This window comes from Anolis sagrei, chromosome 3 (assembly GCF_037176765.1).
Source record: "Anolis sagrei isolate rAnoSag1 chromosome 3, rAnoSag1.mat, whole genome shotgun sequence".
NCBI lineage: Eukaryota > Metazoa > Chordata > Lepidosauria > Squamata > Dactyloidae > Anolis > Anolis sagrei.
The window spans coordinates 269,777,630-269,799,900 of NC_090023.1; the positions used below are offsets into that span (position 1 = coordinate 269,777,630).

At 45.2% G+C, this 22,271-nt stretch overlaps 1 protein-coding gene across 4 annotated transcripts in view; it reads left to right on the forward strand.

Moving 5' to 3' along the window:
* LPP (LIM domain containing preferred translocation partner in lipoma) overlaps nucleotides 1-22,271 on the forward strand; it is a 398,174-nt gene that overhangs the window by 56,865 nt on the left and 319,038 nt on the right. The window contains exon 1 of one of the 4 annotated variants that reach the window (XM_067466126.1): nucleotides 1,996-2,239. The exons of 2 other annotated variants lie outside the window; for them this stretch is intronic. The gene's annotated coding sequence lies outside the window, so the exon portion shown is untranslated. Of the gene's footprint in view, nucleotides 1-1,995; nucleotides 2,240-22,271 lie in introns of those variants that run through there. One more of the 4 variants, XM_067466129.1, reaches the window with a different exon arrangement.

Here is a 22,271-nt window from a genome sequence, read left to right on the forward strand (position 1 = left end):
ATGCCGGGAGTTGTAGTATTGCAAGGTCTTGAGGCTTCTCTGCCAAAGATTGCTGGTGGAAAACTACAACTCCCAGGATTCCATAGCTTGGTGGTTAAAGTGGTGTCAAGCTGCATTCATTCTATAGTGTAGATCAGTGGTTCTCAACCTTCCTAATGCCGTGACCCCTTAATACAGTTCCTCATGTTGTGGTGACCCCCAACCATAACCCTATCATTATGAATCGCCATGTAAATAATGATCTGCAGGATGTATTTTCATTCACTGGAGCAAATTTGGCACAAATGCCCAATATGCCCAAATTTGAATACTGGTGGGGTTGGCGGGGGAATTGATTTTGTCATTTGGGAGTTGTAGTTGTTGGGATTTATAGTTAACATGTAAACAAAGAGAATTCTGAACCCCACCAACAATGGAATTGAACCAAAGTTTGCACAGAGAACTCCCACGATCAAAAGAAAATACTGGAAGGGTTTGGTGGGCATTGACCTTGAGTTTGGGAGTTGTAGTTTGCCTACATCCAGAGAACACTGTGGGCTCAAACAATGATGGATCTGGACCAAACTTGGCACGGATACTCAATATGCCCAAATGTGAACAATGATGGGGTTTGGGGAAAATAGACTTTGACATTTGGGAGTTGTAGATGCTGGGATTTATAGTTCATCTGCAATCAAGGAGCGTTCTGAACCCCACCAATGATAGAATTGGGCCAAACTTCCCAAACAGCACCCTATGACCAACAAAAAATACTGTTTTTTCTGATGGTCTTTGGTACTTACTTACTTACTTAGGCGATCCCTCGTTTTCCGAGGATGATTGTCTTCCAATATTCTTGTGGGTCCGTATGTGGATGTGGAGCCCTATTCTTGCTCTGCATCTTCTCCCGCAGTGAGGGCATTGGTTTCCAGGTGGAAGGCGGTCTCGGCCGGGGTTGGCTTGACGCGTCTTCCTCTTGGCATGTTTCTCTCTTTCACCCTCCACTCGTGCCTCCTCAAATTCTGCAGCACTGCTGGTCACAGCTGACCTCCAGCTGGAGCGGTCAAGGGCCAGGGCTTCCCAGTTCTCAGTGTCTATGCCAGAGATTTTAAGGTTGGCTTTGAACCCATCTTTAAATCTCTTTTCCTGTCCTCCAACGTTCCGTTTTCCGTTCTTGAGTTCGGAGTAGAGCAACTGCTTTGGGAGACGGTGGTCGGGCATCTGGACAACATGGCCGGTCCAGCGGAGTTGGTGGCGGAGAACCATCACTTCAATGCTGGTGGTCTTTGCTTCTTCCAGCACGCTGACGTTTGTCCGCTTGTCTTCCCAAGAGATTTGCAGGATTTTCCAGAGGCAGCGCTGATGGAATCGTTCCAGGAGTTGCATGTGACGTCTGTAGACAGTCCATGTCTCACAGGCATAGAGCAGGGTTGGGAGGACAATAGCTTTATAAACAAGCACCTTGGTATCCCTACAGATGTCCTGGTCCTCAAACACTCTCTGCTTCATTCGGAAAAATGCTACGCTTGCAGAGCTCAGGCGGTGTTGTATTTCGGCGTTGATGTTGACTTTGGTGGAGAGGTGGCTGCCAAGGTAGCGGAAATGGTCCACATTTTCTAATGTTACACCATTAAGCTGTATCACTGGCATTGGAGAGGTGACCCCTCTGGTCTTTGGTGACCCCTCTGACATCCCTTTGTGACCCCCTCAGGGGTCCCGACCCCCAGGTTGAGAAACACTGGTGTAGATGCACCTTTTGACAAAGTTGGAAGGAGATGAATAAACCCAATAGGAGCTGGAACCTGTGATTTTCGTGTTAAGGGATTTTCTGGAAAACCGGGCTTTGTTGCAGGAAGCCGCCTCCACATTATCATCACGGCATTTCCTTGTCCCGTATCAATAGGGCGTAACGCCCAGGCTGTGCATATACCTTGCGTGGAGTTAATCATTGATCTGGTTCCTCAGAAGGGTGATTTTCCCCTCCTGACATCCCTTTTGTCCGTTGCAATCTCCATATTTGGAAATGTTTACCCTTGCCCTGGTCTGAGTCAGGGCCTGGTGGATGCAAGATCTGGATTCCTGAAGCCAGAAGAAGGGATTCCCACACACTCCTCCTCCTTCTTTTCCCTTCTCTTTTTCTTTCTCTTCTTTTTGCTGGAGTGCCGTTCAGCATCAGGATTCGCTCTTGGTCCCGGATTTGTTCCGCTCTGGGGCCAGAGGTGGGTTCCCTTCCTGGGAGGGCGCCTGGAGCCAGACTGCAGTGAGTACTACGTCTTCCTTGGCGTGGCGAATGGGGCGGATGGACAGGGACGGGGCGTTGGTGCGAGGGAGGTTTGCACGAGGGCTGTGCAAAAAGGGGAAGAGGATATGATAGTGAACATTTGGGGTCCCAGTGTGGTGAGACTTCATAGAATCATAGAATCAAAGAGTTGGAAGAGACCTCATGGGCCATCCAGTCCAACCCCATTCTGCCAAGAAGCAGGAATATTGCATTCAAATCACCCCTGACAGATGGCCATCCAGCCTCTGCTTAAAAGCTTCCAAAGAAGGAGCCTCCACCACACTCCGGGGCAGAGAGTTCCACTGCTGAACGGCTCTCACAGTCAGGAAGTTCTTCCTAATGTTCAGTACTTCCCAGCAGTACTGAAAGAAGAAAGAAACAGGACTGATTTGGGATTTTGGGCTGTTGTAGTTTTTTTTCAGGCTATATGTCCATGTTCTAGAACAGTATTTCTCAACTTAGGGGTCGGGACCCCTGAGGCGGTCGTGAAGGGGTGTCAAGAGGGGTCGCCAGAGACCATCAGAAAACACAATATTTTCTTATGGTCTTGGGGATTCCATGTGGGAAGTTTGAGCCAATTCTATCATTGGTGGAGTTCAGAATATTCTTTGGTTGTAGTGAACTATAAATCCCAGCAACTACAACTCCCAAAAGTCAAGGTCTATTTTCCCCAGTCTCCACCAGTGCTCACATTTGCGCATATTGAGTATTTGTGCCAGGTTTGGTCCAGATCCACCATTGCGTGAGTCCACAGTGCTCTCTGGACATAGGTGAACTACAACTCCCAAACTCAAGGTCAATGCCCACCAAACCCTTCAAGTGTTTTCCGTTGGTCATGGGAGTTCTGTGTGGCAAATTAGGTTCAAATCCATTGCTGGTGGAGTTCAGAATGCTCTTTGATTGTAGGTGAACTATAAATCCCAGAAACTACAACTCCCAAATTACAAAATCAATCCTCCCCCAACTCCACTAGCATTTACATGTGGGTGCATTGGGTATTTGTGCCCAGTTTGGTCCAGTGAATGAAAATACATCTTGCATATCTGATGTTTACATTATGATGTATAACAGTAGTAAAATGACTGTTATGAAGTAGCAACGAAAACAATATTATGGTTGGGGGTCACCACAACATGAGGGACTGGATTAAGGGGTCGCGGCATTAGGTGGGTTGAGAACCACTGGGCTAGAAGCATTCTCTCCTGACGTTACGCCTCCATCTATGGCAGTGGTTCTCAACCTTCCTAATGCCACGACCCCTTAATGCGCTTCCTCGTGTTATGGTGACCCCCAACCATAAAATTAGTTTCGTTGCTACTTCATAACTGTCATTTTGCTGCTGTTATGAATAGCAATGTAAATATCTGATATGCAGGATGTGTTTTCATTCACTGGACCAAATTTGGCACAAATACACAATACACCCAAATTTGAATACTGGTGGGATTGGGGGATTGGGGGTATTGATTTTGTCCTGTGGGAGTTGTAGTTGCTGGGATTTATAGTTCCCCTACAATCAAACAGCACTCTGAACTCCACCAATGATTGAATTGAATCAAACTTGGCAGACAGAACTCCCATGACCAACAGAAAATACTGGAAGGGTTTGGTGGGCATTGACCTTGAGTTTTGGGAGTTGTAGTTCACCTACATCTAGAGCAGGGGTTCTCAATCTTCTTAGTGCTGCGACCCCTTAATACAGTTCCTCATTTTGTGCTGACCCCCAACTATAAGGTTATTTTCATTGATATTTCACAACTGTAATTTTTCTACTGTTATGAATCGTAATGTAAATATCTGATCTGCAGGATGTGTTTTCATTCACTGGACCAAATTTGGCACAAATACCCAATACGCCCACATCTGAATACTGGTGGGGTTGGAAGGAGATTGATTATGTCATTTAGGAGTTATAGTTGCTGGGATTTATAGTTCCCCTACAATCAAAAAGCATTCTGAACTCCACCAATGATTGAATTGAATCAGACTTGGCACACAGAACTCCCATAACCAACAGAAAATACTGGAAGGGTTTGGTGGGCATTGACCTTGAGTTTTTGGAGTTGTAGTTCACCTACATCTACAGAGCACTGTGGACTCAAACAATGATGGATCTGGACCAAACTTTGCATGAATACTCAATATGCCCAAGTGTGAACTGAGATGGAGTTTGGGGGGAATAGACATTCACATCTGTGAGTTGTAGTTGCTGGGATTTATAGTTCAGCTACAATCAAAGACCATTCTGAACTCCACCAACAGTGGAATTGAACCAAACTTGGTAACCAGAACTCACAAATTCTCAATATGCCCAAATGTACACACTAGTGGAATTTGGGGGAAATAGACCTTGGCATTTGGGAGTTGTAGTTGCTGGGATTTATAGTTCACCTACAATCAAAGAGCATTCTGGACCCTACCAATGATTGAATTGGGCCAAACTTCCCACACAGAACCTCCACAACCAACAGAAAGTACTGTGTTTTCTGGTGGTCTTTGGTGACCCCTCCGACACCCCCTGGCGACCCCTCCAGGGGTCCCGACCCCCAGGTTGAGAAACACTGATCTATGGCAAGAATCCTCAGAGGATGCTTGCCATAGCCTGAAAAACCTACAACAACTCAGTGGTTTGGGATTATTTGTGAGCGTTTCTCTGAAGTTTTGTGGCCTAATATTGGAGTTTGGACACATTTTTTTGGATTGGTTTCATTTTTGGATGACAGCACCCAGCATCCTTCAACCAGCATAGAAAAAAAAACTCTCAGAAAGTTTCCAAACTGCAACTTTTTGATCACTGCATATAGAAATGGTTGAGGGATTTGGATAACTGACATCCAAGAACCTAGAAAAGGTATCCAAAGTGCTAAAGTTTAGCAAGTCTTTGCATATCCAAGCAACTGGGGATGCTGAAAGCTGCCATCCAAAGATGTGTCCCAACAGTGAAAGTTCGACAAGTTTTCCATCCATTCACATTCATATGGCCAAGGGATGCTGGGAGCTGTCATCCAAAAACTGGAAAACTTATCCAAATAGTGAAAATTTAGCAAGCTTCTCATTTTGTGACCAGAATGCTAGAAGCTGTCATCCCAGAAACGAAAAACCATGTATTGTTGAAGGCTTTCATGGCTGGAATCACTACGTTATAGGTATTTTCGGGCTACATGGCCATGGTCTAGAGGCATTTTCTCCTGACGTTTCGCCTGCATCTATGGCAAGCATCCTCAGAGGTAGTGAGGTATGTTGGAACTAGGAAAAAGGGTTTATATATCTGTGGAATGACCAGGGTGGGACAAAGGACTCTTGTCTGCTGGAGCTAGGTGTGAATGTTTCAACTGACCACCTTGATTAGCATATAATGGTCTGACAGTGCCTGGAGCAAACTTTTGTTGAAAGGTGATTAGATGTCCTTGTTTGTTTCCTCTCTGTTGTTGTGCTGTTGCAATTTTAGAGTTTTTGTAATACTAGTAGCCAAATTTTGTTCATTTTCATGGTTTCCTCCTTTCTGTTGAAATTGTCCACATGCTTGTGTATTTCAATGGCTTCAAAGAACCAACCTGGACACAGCATATTATTTGAGAACACCGAAATGCTGGACCACTCTCACAACCACCATGTCAGGCTACACAGAGAAGCCTTTGAAATCCACAAGGTCAAGGTCAATGCCCACCAAACCCTTCTAGTGTTTTCTGTTGGTCATGGGAATCCTGTGTGCCAGGTTTGGTTCAATTCCATCATTCAGTTCAGAATGCTCTTTGATTTTAGGTGAACTATAAATCCCAACAATGCCAACTCCCAAATGACAAAATCAATTTTTTGAGTGAAGGACATACATTGGGTTGTTCGGTGTCTTGTGTCCAAATTTGGTGTCAATTTGCCCAGTGGTTTTTGAGTTCTGTTACTCCCACAAACGAACATTACATTTTTATTTATATAGGCTAGCCGTCCCCTGCCCTGCGTTGCTGTGGCCCACATGGGGGTTCTGTGTGGAGGGTTTGGCCCAATTCTATCGTTGGTGGGGTTCAGAATGCTCTGTGATTGTAGGTGAACTATAAATCCCAGCAACTACAACTTCCAAATGTCAAGATTCTATTTTCCCCAAACTCCACCAGTGTTCACATTTGGGCATATTGAGTATTTGTGTAGAGTTTGGTCCAGATCCATCATTGTTTGAGTCCACAGTGCTCTCTGGATGTAGGTGAACTACAACTCCAAAACCAAAGGACACTGCCCACCAAACCTCTCCAGTATTTTCTGTTGGTCATGGGAGTTCTGTGAGCCAAGTTTAGTTCAATTCCATCGTTGATGGAGTTCAGAATGCTCTTTGATTGTAGGTGAACTATAAATCCCAGCAACTACAACTCAAATGACTAAATCAATTTTTTTTAGTGAAGGATATACATTGGGTTGTTAGGTGTCTTGTGTCCAAATTTGGTGTTAATTCGTCCAGTGGTTTTTGAGTTCTGTTAAACCCACAAACAAACATTACATTTTTATTTATATAGATTATTATATTCTGTCCAAACTGAAAGTTTTGCAAGTTTCGGATGCCCCTGACTGGGGATGCGGTCACCCCAAAAACCTAAAGAAATATTCAGACTGAACATCTGGCAAGTTTCTGACCATTGGACATCCAAACAATTGGGGATGCTGGGAGTTGTCATCTAAGAAACCCGAAAAAGTACCTGAACTGTGAAGATTTCACGTGTTTCCTAAACCTGCCCATCCAAGTGTGCTCCATATTTGTCTTCTTTCGGCGGATTTTTGCAAATCCTTGAAACTGGACACTTTCCCCTTTCAAAGACTCGCTTGCCCATTTATGGGTTTCTTTAGCCGGGAGGCGAACGTATTGCATGAGTCAATACTTGTCTCTGATTCTTTGGAGATTTGAGGAAATCGAGATCTGAGGGGGAAGGATTTCTCCAGCTCCCACTTGTTTGGCTTTTGCTGCAGATTACTATTTTTTTTTGCTTTCCTTCCATGTTTCTTTTTCTCCTTTGGTGCACTTTTAAAAATATAACACTATGTAACAAAATTTGAAATGAGTTATGTTTCTGTCGAAGGCTTTCATGGCTGGAATCACTAGGTTCTTGTGGGTTTTTTTGGGCTATAGAGCCATGTTCTAGAGGCATTTCTTCTGACGTTTCGCCTGCATCTATGGCAAGCATCCTCAGAGGTAGTGAGGTCTGTTGGAAGTAGGACAATGGGTTTATATATCTGTGGAATGGCTGGGGTGGGGCAAAGAGCTCTTCCCTGCTGCAGTTAGGTGTGAATGTTTCAGCTGATCACCTTCATTATCATTTGAAGGCTTGTCTGAGCCTGGGAAAATCTCTTGCTGGGAGGTGTTAATCTGTTGTTTTGCTGTTCTAATTTTAGAGTTTTTTTAATACTGGTAGCCAGATTTTGTTCATTTTCATGGTCTCTTCCTTTCTGTTGAAATTGTCCACATGCTTGTGGATTTCAATGGCTTCTCTGTGTAGTTAAACATGGTGGTTGTTGGAGTGGTCCAGCATTTCTGTGTTCTCAAATAATATGCTGTGTCCAGGCTGGTTCCTCAGGTGCTCTGCTATGGCTGATTTCTCTGGTTGGAGTAGTCTGCAGTGCCTTTCATGTTCCTTGATGCGTGTCTGGGCGCTGCGTTTGGTGGTCCCTATGTAGACTTGTCCACAGCTGCATGGTACACGGTAGACTCCTGCAGAGGTGAGAGGATCCCTCTCGTCCTTTGCTGAACGTAGACACGCATCAAGGAACATGAAAGCCACTGCAGACTACTTCAACCAGAGAAGTCAGCCATAGCAGAGCACCTGATGAACCAGCCTGGACACAGCATATTATTTGAGAACACAGAAATGCTGGACCACACCAACAACCACCATGTCAGGCTACACAGAGAAGCCATTGAGATCCACAAGCATGTGGACAATTTCAACAGAAAGGAAGAGGCCATGAAAATGAACAAAATCTGGCTACCAGTATTAAAAAACTCTAAAATTACAACAGCAAAACAACAGATTAACACCTCCCAGCAAGAGATTTTCCCAGGCTCAGGCAAGCCATCAAATGCTAATGAAGGTGATCAGCTGAAACATCCACACCTAACTGCAGCAGGGAAGAGCTCCTTGCCCCACCCCAGACATTCCACAGATATATAAACCCTTGTCCTAATTCCAACAGACCTCACACCTCTGAGGATGCTTGCCATAGATGCAGGCGAAACGTCAGGAGAAATGCCTCTAGAACATGGCTGTATAGCCTGAAAAAACCCACAAGAACCTAGTTATGTTTCTGGTTGAAAGTGTTATTTCCAGTTGAACTGTGAAGTCCTAACTGTGAAAGCAATTGTTCTCCTTCAGAAAATTCATTTTTTGTGGCTGCCACAAACTCGGCTGAATTGGTTAAGACTCTATGATTAGATATTCATTTGAAGCAAAATGTGCTGTAGGATGTCAAATAAAAACATTTTTTTTTGCAGTTTAATGAACTTTCCCCATGTTTTTGTGATAGAACCAATTAGGAAATGACATAAGAGGGTTGAATGAAAAGTAATGCCTCCACCTTCGTAACTCCTCAACAAATGGCAGTACTGGTATGCGGCAGGTACTGGCTTATTCAGTAGACTCTCCTCTGCAGTTCCATTTTGGTGGGAAGCCTTAGCATTGAACGGTTGTGCTGTTAAAGTAATTAATAAAGATTGTGAACTGAACCAGGACATCGTGGGTTTTTTTTTTTGTCGTGTCAGGAGCAAGTCGCTTCTGGTGTGAGAGAATTGGCCGTCTGCAAGGACGTTGCCCAGGGGACGCCTGGATGATTTTTGATGTTTTTATCATCCTTGTGGGAGGCTTCTCTCATGTCCCCGCATGAGGAGCTGAAGCTGACAGAGGGAGCTCATCCGCCTCTCCCCGGATTTGAACCTGCGACCTGTCAGTCTTCAGTCCTGCCAGCACAGGGGTTTAACCCACTACGACACCGGGGACTCCGCCAGGACATTGTGTAATATATGGATTGGGAGCTCTGCTAAGTTTGTTCTCTCTGTCTCTGTCTTTCCTGAAAGGAAGTCATATTGGAGCCAGCAAAGTCAGCATACAAAATCAGATATTGTTTACATTGGAAAACGGAAACTGGAGGGCACTCCTCGATTTATTATTATTTTATTTTATTTCAGCACAGCCGTGACATTTGGCAGTAGATTCAGGAAAGTTCATATTTCCTTTATAGAATGGGAGGTTCAAGAGGCTTTGGATGGTTTCCAGACAGAAACCATCTACACTGCAAAATTAATGCATTTTCTAATGTTACACCATTATAATGCTGTATATAAACCCAAGGACAGGGCTGGAAGGCTCATTGCAGCCAGGGAAGGGAAAGGGGAGATTGGACCATTGTTGCTGCTGCTGATTCATAGAATCATAGAATCAAAGAGTTGGAAGAGACCTTATGGGCCATCCAGTCCAACCCCATTCTGCCAAGAAGCAGGAATATTGCATTCAAATCACCCCTGACAGATGGCCATCCAGCCCCTGTTTAAAAGCTTCCAAAGAAGGAGCCTCCACCACACTCCGGGGCAGAGAGTTCCACTGCCGAATGGCTCTCACAGTCAGGAAGTTCTTCCTCATGTTCAGATGGAATCTCCTCTCTTGTAGTTTGAAGCCATTGCTCCCTTGCGTCCTAGTCTCCAGGGCAGCAGAAAACAAGCTTGCTCCCTCCTCCCTGTGGCTTCCTCTCACATATTTATACATGGCTATCATATCTCCTCTCAGCCTTCTCTTCTTCAGGCTAAACATGCCCAGCTCCTTAAGCTGCTCCTCATAGGGCTTGTTCTCCAGACTCTTGATCATTTTAGTCGCCCTCCTCTGGACACATTCCAGCTTGTCAATATCTCTCTTGAATTGTGGTGCCCAGAATTGGACACAATATTCCAGGTGTGGTCTAACCAAAGCGGAATAGAGGGGTAGCATTACTTCCTTAGATCTAGACACTATGATTGTTGCTGTGGGGTGTGGGGTGGAAGAAAGGGTTTCGAGCCAGAGGAAAGGAGGTTTGGATAACGGAAGAGAAAGGAGAAGGGAAGATTTTGAGAGAGGAAGGGTTTGGAGACAGAGAAGAGAGAGAAAGAAGGAAAAGTTTGTTTGGGAGTCAGGGAGAGGGTGAAATTAATAAAGTCATTTTTGGGAACTTCTTTTTTGCTCACCACTAAAGCTTTGCTATGTTTTATTGGGGTCTCTCCTTTTTTTTCTGGGGTCTATACTTTGAACATGTCCCAACAGTCCTGTTCCAAAGAAGAAGGGTTTGCTAATAGAGGAGGATGTTTTGTAGCAGTATATCAAGTTTCATCAAGATTGGCGTAAAAATGAGGAAGAGAGAAGGCCTTGGAGTTTCCCAAGTGCCAGTGTTGTTTTGTGCGTATTGCGCTATTGTGTCTTCCATTAATGAATTGATTTGGAAGTTTCGGAAGTTTCAGAAAGTTCTGACTTTTTATTGGAAACATTCGGAAGTGACTTTGGAATCGAACCACCAGCACTCCTACATATCTGAAATGAGTTTTGAACCATTTTTTTTAATGAACCAAGCCTAATAGATTCTTATGGCTGCTGAATGGAGCTTCTAAGCCTCATTTGGTAGTAGTATTAGGCTTGGGCAATCCATGGTTCTAAATGGTTCTAAAGTACTTACAAAACTAAAGTTCTGGTGGTGAAAATTTCAGAACTATAACAAAACTCTCAAAATTTCATAATAAATGGCAGTTCCTAATTGGTTCTGTCATTAAAATCACCAATAATGAAATAATAATTAAATTTTGAAAGTTTTGTTAGAGTTCTGAAATTTTCACCACCAGAACTTTAGTTTTGTAAGTACTTTAGAACCATTTAGAACCATGGATTGCCCAAGCCTAAGTAGTATATCTCCATGTTCCAGGCATTTGTTGTTCATTCGTTCAGTCGTCTCCGACTCTTCGTGACCTCATGGACCAGCCCACGCCAGAGCTCCCTGTCGGCCGTTACCACCCCCAGCTCCCTCAAGGTCAGTCCAGTCACTTCAAGGATGCCATCCATCCATCTTGCCCTTGGTCGGCCCCTCTTCCTTTTGCCTTCCACTTTCCCCAGCATCATTGTCTTCTCTAGGCTTTCCTGTCTCCTCATGATGTGGCCAAAGTACTTCAACTTTGTCTCTAGTATCTTTCCCTCCAGTGAGCAGTCGGGCTTTATTTCCTGGAGGATGGACTGGTTGGATCTTCTCGCAGTCCAAGGCACTCTCAGCACTTTCCTCCAACACCACAGCTCAAAAGCATCGATCTTCCTTCGCTCAGCCTTCCCTAAGGTCCAGCTCTCACATCCGTAGGTGACTACAGGGAATACCATGGCTTTGACTAGGCGGATCTTTGTTGCCAGTCTGATGTCTCTACTCTTTACTATTTTATCGAGATTGGACATTGCTCTCCTCCCAAGAAGTAAGCGTCTTCTGATTTCCTGGCCACAGTCTGCATCTGCAGTCATCTTTGCACCTAGAAATACAAAGTCTGTCACGGCCTCCACGGTTTCTCCCTCTATTTTCCAGTTGTCAATCATTTTTGTTGCCATAATCTTGGTTTTTTTGACGTTTAGCTGCAACCCAGCTTTTGCACTTTCTTCTTTCACCTTGATTAGAAGGCTCCTCAGCTCCTCCTCGCTTTCAGCCATCAGAGTGGTGTCATCTGCATATCTGAGGTTGTTAATGTTTCTTCCAGCAATTTTCACCCCAGCTTTGCATTCATCCAGCCCCGCACATCCTCGCATGATGTGTTCTGCATACAAGTTAAAAAGGTTGGGTGAGAGTATGCAGCCTTGCCGGACGCCTTTCCCAATCTTGAACCAGTCTGTTGTTCCGTGGTCAATTCTGACTGTTGCTGCTTGGTCCTTGTACAGATTCCTCAGGAGAGAGGGAAGGGGGCTTGGGATGCCCATCCCACCAAGAACTTGCCACAATTTATGATGATCCACACAGTCAAAGGCTTTAGAATAGTCAATGAAGCAGAAGTAGATGTTTTTCTGAAACTCCCTGCTTTTCTCCATTATCCAGCGGATATTGGCAATTTGGTCTCTCGTTCCTCTGCCTTTTCTAAACCCAGCTTGAACATCTGGCAACTCTCGCTCCATGTCTTGCTGGAGTCTTCCTTGCAGGATCTTGAGCATTACCTTACTGGCATGAGAAATAAGGGCCACTGTACGGAAGTTGGAGCAGTCTTTTGCATTTCCCTTTTTTGGTATGGGGATATAAGTTGATTTTTTCCAGTCATGCATTTGTAAATATTGTATCTTTCTTCTCCTGCTTCTGGACCACTTTTGTGATACTGTCTCGAACAGAATTTTGGAAAAGTTACATTTTCCACTTCCCATTCAGCTCATCATTATTAAGTGTTGGTGTCTCTTGGCTCAATAATCAACAGCTGACAGAAAACTAAGAGGGCGTCTACACTGGAGTCCAAATCCGGTTTGGCATCACTTTCACTGCCACGTCTCAGTGTTATAGGATCATAGTTTGACAAAGTCTTTAGACCTGGTGCTTCACCATACTACAATTCCCAGCATTAGGAAGGGGAAAAAATGAAAAAAAGCAATATAAGTGTCAGAATGATGACCTCTCATTCCATCAGATGCAATGAACACTTTGGATACATTTAGGACATGATTGACTTAGGTTGTAAGTCCCCAAAAGTCATCTTTTGTAGCAAGGTGAACTTTCATTTCCTGCAATGGTCTCCACTTCTTTTTATTACTCGTGATGACTACTGTCCCGTTAAGCTTCTAGGTCCTCAGAGGGGTCACCAAAAATCAGCAGAAAAAAACAGTATTTTCTGTTGGTCATAGGGGTTCTATGTGGGAAGTTTCTCAAAGTCTATTTCCCCCAAACTCTACCAGTGTTTACATTTGGGCACATTGAGTATTTGTGTCAAGTTTGGTCCAGATCCATCATTGTTTGAGTCCACAACTCCCAAACTCAGTGCCTACCAAACCCTTCCGGTATTTTCTGTTAGTCATGGGAGTTCTATGTGCCTTGTTTGGTTCAATTCTGTCATTGGTGGAGTTCGGAATGCTCTTTGTAGGTGACCTATAAATCCCAGCAACTACAACACCCAAGTGACAAAATCCCAATTTTATCGTTGGGGGGTCACCACAACACGAGAAACTGCAATAAAGTGTTGTGGCATTGGGAAGGTTGAGAAACACTGACCCAAAGCATATGAAAACACACAGAAATGTCTCCCACTTCCAAAAGTGAAGACTCCAATGCCACCAACAGGATGTCAGGGATAATAATAATAATGCACCCTAAAATGTACCTCTTAACTAAAATATAAATCATAAGAGTCAGATGGGTATATCACGTAAATCTCTAATCAATGCAATCACCATTTTAAAACCCAAAAATCTACTTGACTTTCCCTTGTTTTGAAAGTATTATTTCCTGAAACCACCTCAGCTGCTCGTTTCTGCCCCAAAGCGCTCTGGGTTTCTTTGAGTGAACATTTCCTTGTCTGAGGAAATAAGATTGTTAATCCATCACAAGGACAAAAGCGTGTGGGTTGCCATGCCGTCAAGGAGAGAAACCAATTGCACAAAACATGCAAAAAAAATTATAAATGGCCAAAATCCTTTGTGAGGGTTGTGTAACCAGGTTTTTCCCCATGTGTAGAGTTTCTGCATGTGCAGCACAAATCTTGTGCTAAATGACAACATTGCAGAAACTGAATGGGCAACCAGGTACACAACCAAAAGGCATGTTTCATTGTACAAGTGCTTGTACACTACTTGAACCGGGTACATTCGTCTTCTTTACTTCTATAACTTAATGCAGATATTCCACATTAGAATCATAGAATCCTAGAGTTGGAAGAGACCTCCTGGGCCATCCAGTCCAACCCCATTCTGCCAAGAAGCAGGACAATCGCGTTCAAAGCTCCCCCAACAGATTGCCATGCAGCCTCTGGGTTGTTGTTGGTTTTTTCGGGCTATATGGCCATGGTCTAGAGGCATTCTCTCCTGACGTTTCACCTGCATCTATGGCAAGCATCCTCAGAGGTAGTGAGGTGTGTTGGAACTAGGAAAATGGATTTATATATCTGTGGAATGACCAGGGTGGGACAAAGGACTCTTGTCTGCTGGAGTTAGGTGTGAATGTTTCAACTCACTGCCTTGATTAGCATATAATGGCCTGACAGTGCCTGGAGCAAACTTTTGTTGAGAGGTGATTAGATGTCCTTGTTTGTTTCCTTTCTGTTGTTGTGCTGTTACAATTTTTTGAGTTTTTTAATACTGGTAGCCAGAATTTGTTCATTTTTATGGTTTCCTCCTTTCTGTTGAAATTGTCCACATACTTGTGTATTTCAATGTCTTCTCTGTGTAGTCTGACATGGTGGTTGTGAGAGTGGTCCAGCATTTCTGTGTTCTCAAATCATATGCTCTGTCCAGGTTGGTTCATCAGGTGCTCTGCTATGGCTGATTTCTCTGGTTGGAGTAGTCTGCAGTGCCTTTCATGTTCCTTGATTCGTGTCTGGGCAAAGCTGCTGCTGCATTTGGTGTTCCCTCTGTAGACTTGTCCACAGCTGCATGGTATACGGTAGACTCCTGCAGAGGTGAGAGGATCCCTCTTGTCCTTTCCTGAACGTAGCATTTGTTGGATTTTCTTGGTGGGTTTGTAGATAGTTTGTATGTTGTGTTTCCTCATCAGCTTCCCTCTGCGGTCAGTGGTTCCCTTGATGTCTGGCAAGAACGCTTTTCCTCTGGGTGGATCTTTGTCTTGTCTCTCGTGGCTTCTTCTCAGTCTTGCAGCTCTTCTGATGTCTGAGGTGGAGTCTCCATTGGCCTCTGTTTAAAAGCCTCCATAGAAGGAGTCTCCACCACACTTTGGAGTAGAGAATTCCACTCCCTCCCCAAATCCCTCCCCTCTTGCACATCTCTATGTAGTCTTGTCCACAGCTGCACAATATATGGTAGACTCCTGCAGTGGTGAGAGGATCCCTCTTATCTGATTGACCTGTGAATAAGTCAGTCTAGTTTTTTGGGGTTGATGGTTTGACCAAAATTTCTAGACTTAAACCTGGGCATATTTATAGACTTGTACCTGGGTATTAAAGGTAAAGTTTTTCCTCTGTCATTAAGTCTAGTTGCGTCCGACTCTGGAACTCTGGTGCTCATCTCCATTACTAAGCTAAAGAGCCAGCGTTGTCCGTAGACACCTCCAAGGTCATGTAGCCAGCATGACTGCATGGAGAGCAGGTTCTTACCTACAAAGCCCTGAACGGTTTGGGACCCGCCTACCTGCATGACCGCATCTCTGTATACGAACCCACGCGATCCCTTCGATCATCCGGGGAGGCCGTGCTCTCGATCCAACCAGCATCGCAGGCGTGGTTGGTGGGGACGAGAGAGAGGGCCTTTTCGGTGGTGGCCCCTCGACTCTGGAACTCACTCCCTAAAGACATAAGACAGGCCCCAACCTTGGCAGCCTTTAGGAGGAGCTTGAAGACATGGTTGTTCCAGTGTGTCTTCCCGGAATAATGATCCCTTAGCACTTTGTCCTCCAAAGCACTTTACACTTTTTAGATCTGCTCGTATGCCCTTCCACAAACGCCACTATCACCTTTCGTCCATGTCCCAGCATTATTTCCATTTTAACTTTACATTTGGCCTTCCCACTGTTTTTAATTGCGTGTTGTCTTATTGATAATGTATATTTTATTGTCTATGTTTTATTTTAATTGCTTGTACTGTTGTTGTTTTGCGTGTATTGTTGTATTCGGGCTCGGCCTCATGTAAGCCGCACCGAGTCCCTTGGGGAGATGGTAGCAGGATACAAATAAAGTGTTGTTGTTGTTGTTGTTGTTGTTGTTGTTGTTATTATTATTATTACCTTCTCGCCAGAGCAATACCTATTGATCTACTCCCCTTTTCATGTTTTCGAACTGCTAGGTTGGCAGAAGCTGGGGCTAACAGCGGGAGCTCACGCCGCTCCCCAAATTTGAACCTTCAACCCTTTGGTCAGCAAGTTCAGCAGCTCATCGCTTTAACCCACTGCGTCACCTGGGTATATTTCGAGACTTATACTTGGGTATATATGGTAAACAATACGCCCCTGGATGGGTCCCTCTGAGTGATTTATCTTCCTGCCAGAGCAATACCTATTGGTCTATTCCCCTTTGCATGTTTTCGAACTGCTATGTTGGTAGAAGCTGGGGCTAACAGCGGGAGCTCACGTCGCTCCCCGGATTTGAACCTTCAACCCTTTGGTCAGCAAGTTCAGCAGCTCATCGCTTTAACCCACTGCCTCACCTGGGTATATTTCGAGACTTATACCTGAGTATATATGGTAAACAATAAGCCCCTGGATGGGTCCCTCTGAGTGATTTACCTTCCTGCCAGAGCAATACCTATTGGTCTATTCCCATTTGCATGATTTCGAACTGTTAGGTTGGCAGAAGCTGGGGCTAACAGGGGGAGCTCACGCCGCTCCCCAAATTTGAACCTTCAACCCTTTGGTCAGCAAGTTCAGCAGCTCAGCGCTTTAACCCACTGCCTCACCTGGGTATATTTTGAGACTTATACCTGGGTATATATGGTAAACAATAAGCCCCTGGATGGGTCCCTGTGAGTGATTTACCTTCCCGCCGGAGCAATACCTATTGATCTACTCCCCTTTGAATGTTTTCGAACTGCTAGGTTGGCAGAAGCTGGGGCTAACAGCAGGAGCTCACACCGCTCCCCAGATTTGAACCTTTGACCCTTTGGTCAGCAAGTTCAGCAGCTCAGCGCTTTAACCCACTGCGTCACCTGGGTATATTTCAAGACTTATACCTGGGTATATATGGTAAACAATAAGCCCCTGGATGGGTCCCTCTGAGTGATTTGGGGAAGGGATCCCGCAAAGTCCCCTTCTCACCCTGACCTTCCAGGTCTTGTGTGATTCAGAACAAGGAGTACCGGGTGAGATGTGGCAAGCGCTTACTTGCTAAACGGGCCCGGTTCATGTTCCCATCCACATCTGTCTCCCAGCCAAAGTAGGTGGAAAGTTGAGCCGCTTGCATTTTGGCAGAACATGGATGTGTCTACTGTCAACAAGGTATGTCGTATACATTTCTACAGAGATAGACATAATGCCTCCGGGCTTTGCTTTTGTGCAACGCTGAGGCCAGCCTCCTGGATGGAGAGCCAATGCCGTGGGTCTGGAGCCCTCCGCCTTAGGTTCCTTACAACTCGACCCGCATTGGCTGCATGTCACACTCCTCATGCGCAACCCCTCGCCGGCTGCGCACCGATCTATATATAACTCCCCTCCGTGGGAGGTATTTTGGCTGATGCGCTCGCAGTTATGAGCTGCGACGAGGGATTTAAAAATATCTCGCTGAGAGCACACGGTGACAGAAGCCGCGGAGAGAAGGGGGCGCATGAAAAGAGATGTGCAACAGGGGAGGGATTCGGGGAGGGAGAGACTCCCTGGCGTATGTCTCTCAGATTGTTTTGGTACTTATATCTTCTGGCACGACGAGGATGATGAGGGTGCGCGGGGAGGCACACGCTCGGCCTTCCTGCCAGAAAACGTTTTCTGCCTCCAGTCTGAGAGCAGCTGCCTGCCTGTCTGCTTTCCGACTAATTCCCGCTTAACTGGTTTTGATCTCGGAGTCAGGGGACCATGTTGAAAAACAAAGGAATGGCAGGCCCAGGGCTGGATTAGACTGAGCGGGGGGAAAGGCGGAGGGAGCAAATTGTAGGCCTCGGCAGATTGGGAAGTTATCTTCTCTGCCTCTTGCACCAATTTGGCAGGGACAACCTGGCCTCTCCCTTCCCACTTTTCCAGCGGCTTTTAAAAGGTCCCGGTTTCTGTGGTTGCAAAATGGCTTCAAAGAGCAAAAGGGAGTTTGATGTCAGCAGAAGTGCCTCAACGGCCAGGAGTTTGTGACCACCTTGAAGTTGCAAAGGGGTTTCTCAACCTTCCTAATGCTGCAACACCTTAATACAGTTCCTCATGCGGTTGTGACTCCCAACCATAACACTGTTTTAGTTGCTACTTCATAACTAGGTAGCGGAAATGATCAACATTTTCTAATGTTACACCGTTAAGCTGTATCACTGGCATTGGAGAGGGGCTGGTTGGTGTCTGCTGGAACAGCACTTTGGTTTTTTCAATGTTCAATGACAGGCCGAGCTTCTCGTATGCTTCTGCAAATGTGTTTAGAGTGGCTTGTAGATCTTCTTCTGAATGCGCACAGACGACGTTGTCATCAGCATACTGGAGTTCTATAACAGATGTTGTTGTAACCTTGGTTGCGGCTTTCAGTCCGCTGAGGTTGAATAGCTTGCCATCTGTCCGATAGATGATGTCCACTCCGGTGGGAAACTTCCCATCAACAAGGTGAAGTATCATAGCGATGAAGATGGAGAATAAAGTTGGGCCAATAGCACATCCCTGTTTGACACAGGATTCCACCTTAAATGGGTCACTTTGGAAGCCACTGCTGTCCAAAACTGTCGCCATCATGTCCACCAAAATCAACATCGACACCGAAATACAACACTGCCTGAGCTCTGCGAGTGCAGCATTTTTCCGAATGAAGCAGAGACTGTTTGAGGACCGGGACATCCATAGGGATACCAAGGTGCTTGTTTATAGAGCTATTGTCCTTCCAACCCTGCTATACGCCTGTGAGACGTGGACTGTCTACAGATGTCACATGCAACTACTGGAACGATTCCATCAGCGCTGCCTCCAGAAAATCCTACAAATCTCTTGGGAAGACAGGCGGACAAACGCCAGCATGCTGGAAGAAGCAAAGACCACCAGCATTGAAGTGATGGTCCTCCACCATCAACTCCGCTGGACCGGCCACGTAGTCCGGATTGTGGAGCCCTATTCTTGGCCTGCATCTTCTCCCGCAGTGAAGGCATTAGTTTCCAGTTGGAAGGTGGTCTCGGTCGGGGTTGGCTTGATGCACCTTCCTCTTGGCACGTTTCTCTCTTTCGCCTTCCATTCATGCTTCTTCAAATTCTACAGCACTGCTGGTCACAGCTGACTTCCAGCTGGTGTGCTCATGGCCCAGGGCTTCCCAGTTGTCAGTGTTTATGCCAGAGGTTTTAAGGTTGGCTTTGAGCCCATCTTTAAATCTCTTTTCCTGTCCTCCAACATTCTGTTTTCGGTTCTTGAGTTCGGAGTAGAGCAACTGCTTTGGGAGACTGTGGTTGGGCATCCAGACAACGTTACCAGTCCAGCAGAGTTGATGGTGGAGGAGCATCCCTTCAATGCTGGTGGTCTTTGCTTCTTCCAGCATGCTGACACTTGTCCTCTTGTCTTCCTAAGAGATCTGCAGAATTTTCCAGAGGCTGTGCTGATGGAATCGTTATAGAAGTTGCATGTGACGTCTGTAGACAGTCCATGTTTCGCAGGCGTATAGCAGGGTTGGGAGGACAATAGCTTTATAAACAAGTCCCTTGGTCTCCCTACGGATGTCCTGGTCCTCAAGCACTTTCTGCTTCATTCGGAAAAAAGCTGCACTCGCAGAGCTCAGGCGGTGTTGTATTTCAGTGTTGTATGTTGTACAATCTTTAGCCCTCTGTATGATACACCTTGACCATCCAGACTGTTTGTCATTGGCTGGCCCAAGGCGAGAGCAGACAGTGGCAGTTGCATTTAGACATGAAGCACATAATGCCCTCATCTGGTGGCTGCCATCCAGTGGAGGAATGCATGCTGCACATACTTTGACCCTCTCTGTGATACAAACTTGACCGGCCAAATTGTTGTTGTGTCCGTTGTGGGCTGGCCTGAGTCGAGCCAGGAGATTGGAGTGGGCAGCGGCAGTTTTATGTTCCTCTCTCTAGCGGATCGAGTAACGGGCACTTCATTAGGGTGACACCTGCTCCAGATTACTGGGCAAGACCTGCTCTTGTTTAGCTGCCGGTTGGCATCGTCTCATAAACAGGACAGGCTCTGGGTTTCCGCTTAGCTTTGTAAATGTAACCCTAGAGCCTCTCCGCTGCAGAAGCCGAGGCTGGAAAATAATCTTCTCCGTCATGTGCTTTGCATGAGCTCATCTCCAGAGCCGCTTGTGACCTTGTTCACACCATCACACAGCTCCGAAACCCTGCTTTGGGACGGCAGGCCAAAAGCATTCCCAGGAACAAACCCAATGCTAAGTGCAGACCCAAGAAAAAATTCTGTAAAAAAGATATTTCTTTCTACAGCTCACTGTGTTTTGTGTTTTAAGGTGAACTCCCTTCTACTTTCTGTTTTATGTTTAACACATATAGATAAATATTGTTGTTGCTCGTATGTTTTCCACAAACGCCACTATCACCTTTTTGTCCATGCTTCAGCACTATTTCCAATTTTAATTTTTACATTTGGCCTTCCCATAGTTGTTAATTGTATTTTGTCTTATTGATAATGTCATATGTTTATCGTCTATGTTTTACAATGTTTTACGAGCATACACAAAGCTTGGCCTGTCACTGAACATCAAGAAAACCAAAGTACTCTTCCAGCAGTCACCAGCCATCCCCTCTCCAATGCCAGGGATACATCTTAATGGTGTAACATTAGAAAATGTTGACCATTTCCGCTACCTTGGCAGCCACCTCAACATCGACACCGAAATACAACACCGCCTGAGCTCTGCAAGTGCAGCATTTTCCCGAATGAAGCAGAGAGTGTTTGAGGACATCCATAGGGATATCAAGGTGCTTGTCTATAAAGCTATTGTCCTCCCAACCCTGCTATATGCCTGTGAAACGTGGACTGTCTACACACGTCACATGCAGCTCCTGGAACGATTCCATCAGCGCTGCCTCCGGAAAATCCTGCAAATCTCTTGGGAAGACAGGCGGACAAACATCCGCTTGGAAGAAGCAAAGACCACCAACATTGAAGCGATGGTCAACTCTGCTCTGCCAGCCACGTTGTCTGGATGCTTGAACACCTAAAGTTTAGGAAACTGTGCTCCCGTTGGGTCCTGAAACTCCTAACAGAGACCACAACAACCAAAGATTTGAGTGTGCGATCAAATCAAATCGTCTGTAATAAAAGAAGGGCGACCGGAGCGGTCCTCATGCTGTTATGGAGTACTTGCATGACAAATGGACTAAAAATATAGGGAGAACTATTATGATGGAGGAATGGGAGAGTATCTGCCAAAAAAAAAAATATTAAAATACACGCAATGATATGATATTCAAGAAAACTGGCTGAAAATGATGGTACATAACACCCTAAAATGGTACATAAAACCCCCAAAATTATCTAAATTTAACAAAGAGATGAATAACAATTAGGTTCTTGTGGGTTTTTTCGGGCTATAGAGCCATGTTCTAGAGGCATTTCTCCTGACGTTTCGCCTGCATCTATGGCAAGCATCCTCAGAGGTTGTGAGGAGAAATGCCTCTAGAACATGGCTCTATAGCCCGAAAAAACCCACAAGAACCTAGTGATTCCAGCCATGAAAGCCTTCGACAATACATTGAATAACAATTGTTGGAAATGAGGAAAACAGGAAGGGAATTTCCTACACATGTGGTGGTCTTGTGAAAGGGCAAAAATATATTGGAAAGAGATCCACAGAATTTACCAAAGGATCTTACTGTATTAAAGGTTATTTCTGATGTGTAAAACCATAGTTGAATGGTGAGTCAACACAAAGGTAAATCTCATTGCTTCACTGGTTCGGTTCTACTTGCAGCTATCAATATGTGCTCAAAAGGTTCATGACTAGGATCCTTGGATGGGGAAGTTTTCATCCTTCCTTAATGTGCCTGGGTTTCTTCCAATGTACCTGGCCTGAACCCAACACGTTCGTGTGGGACCCAATACCTCTTTGGAGCTCCTGAATGTCCTTTTTTTGAGGCTGATCCATAACCTAAATGGGAGACTAGTAATGTGATCGCTGCCTTGGCTAAACAGTCTCCTGGGACATCTAACACTATTCAAGGATGCCTCCTCTTCGTCTGTTTGGAGACACATAGTCTTGGGACAGACAACTGGCAAGGCGTGTTTGTTG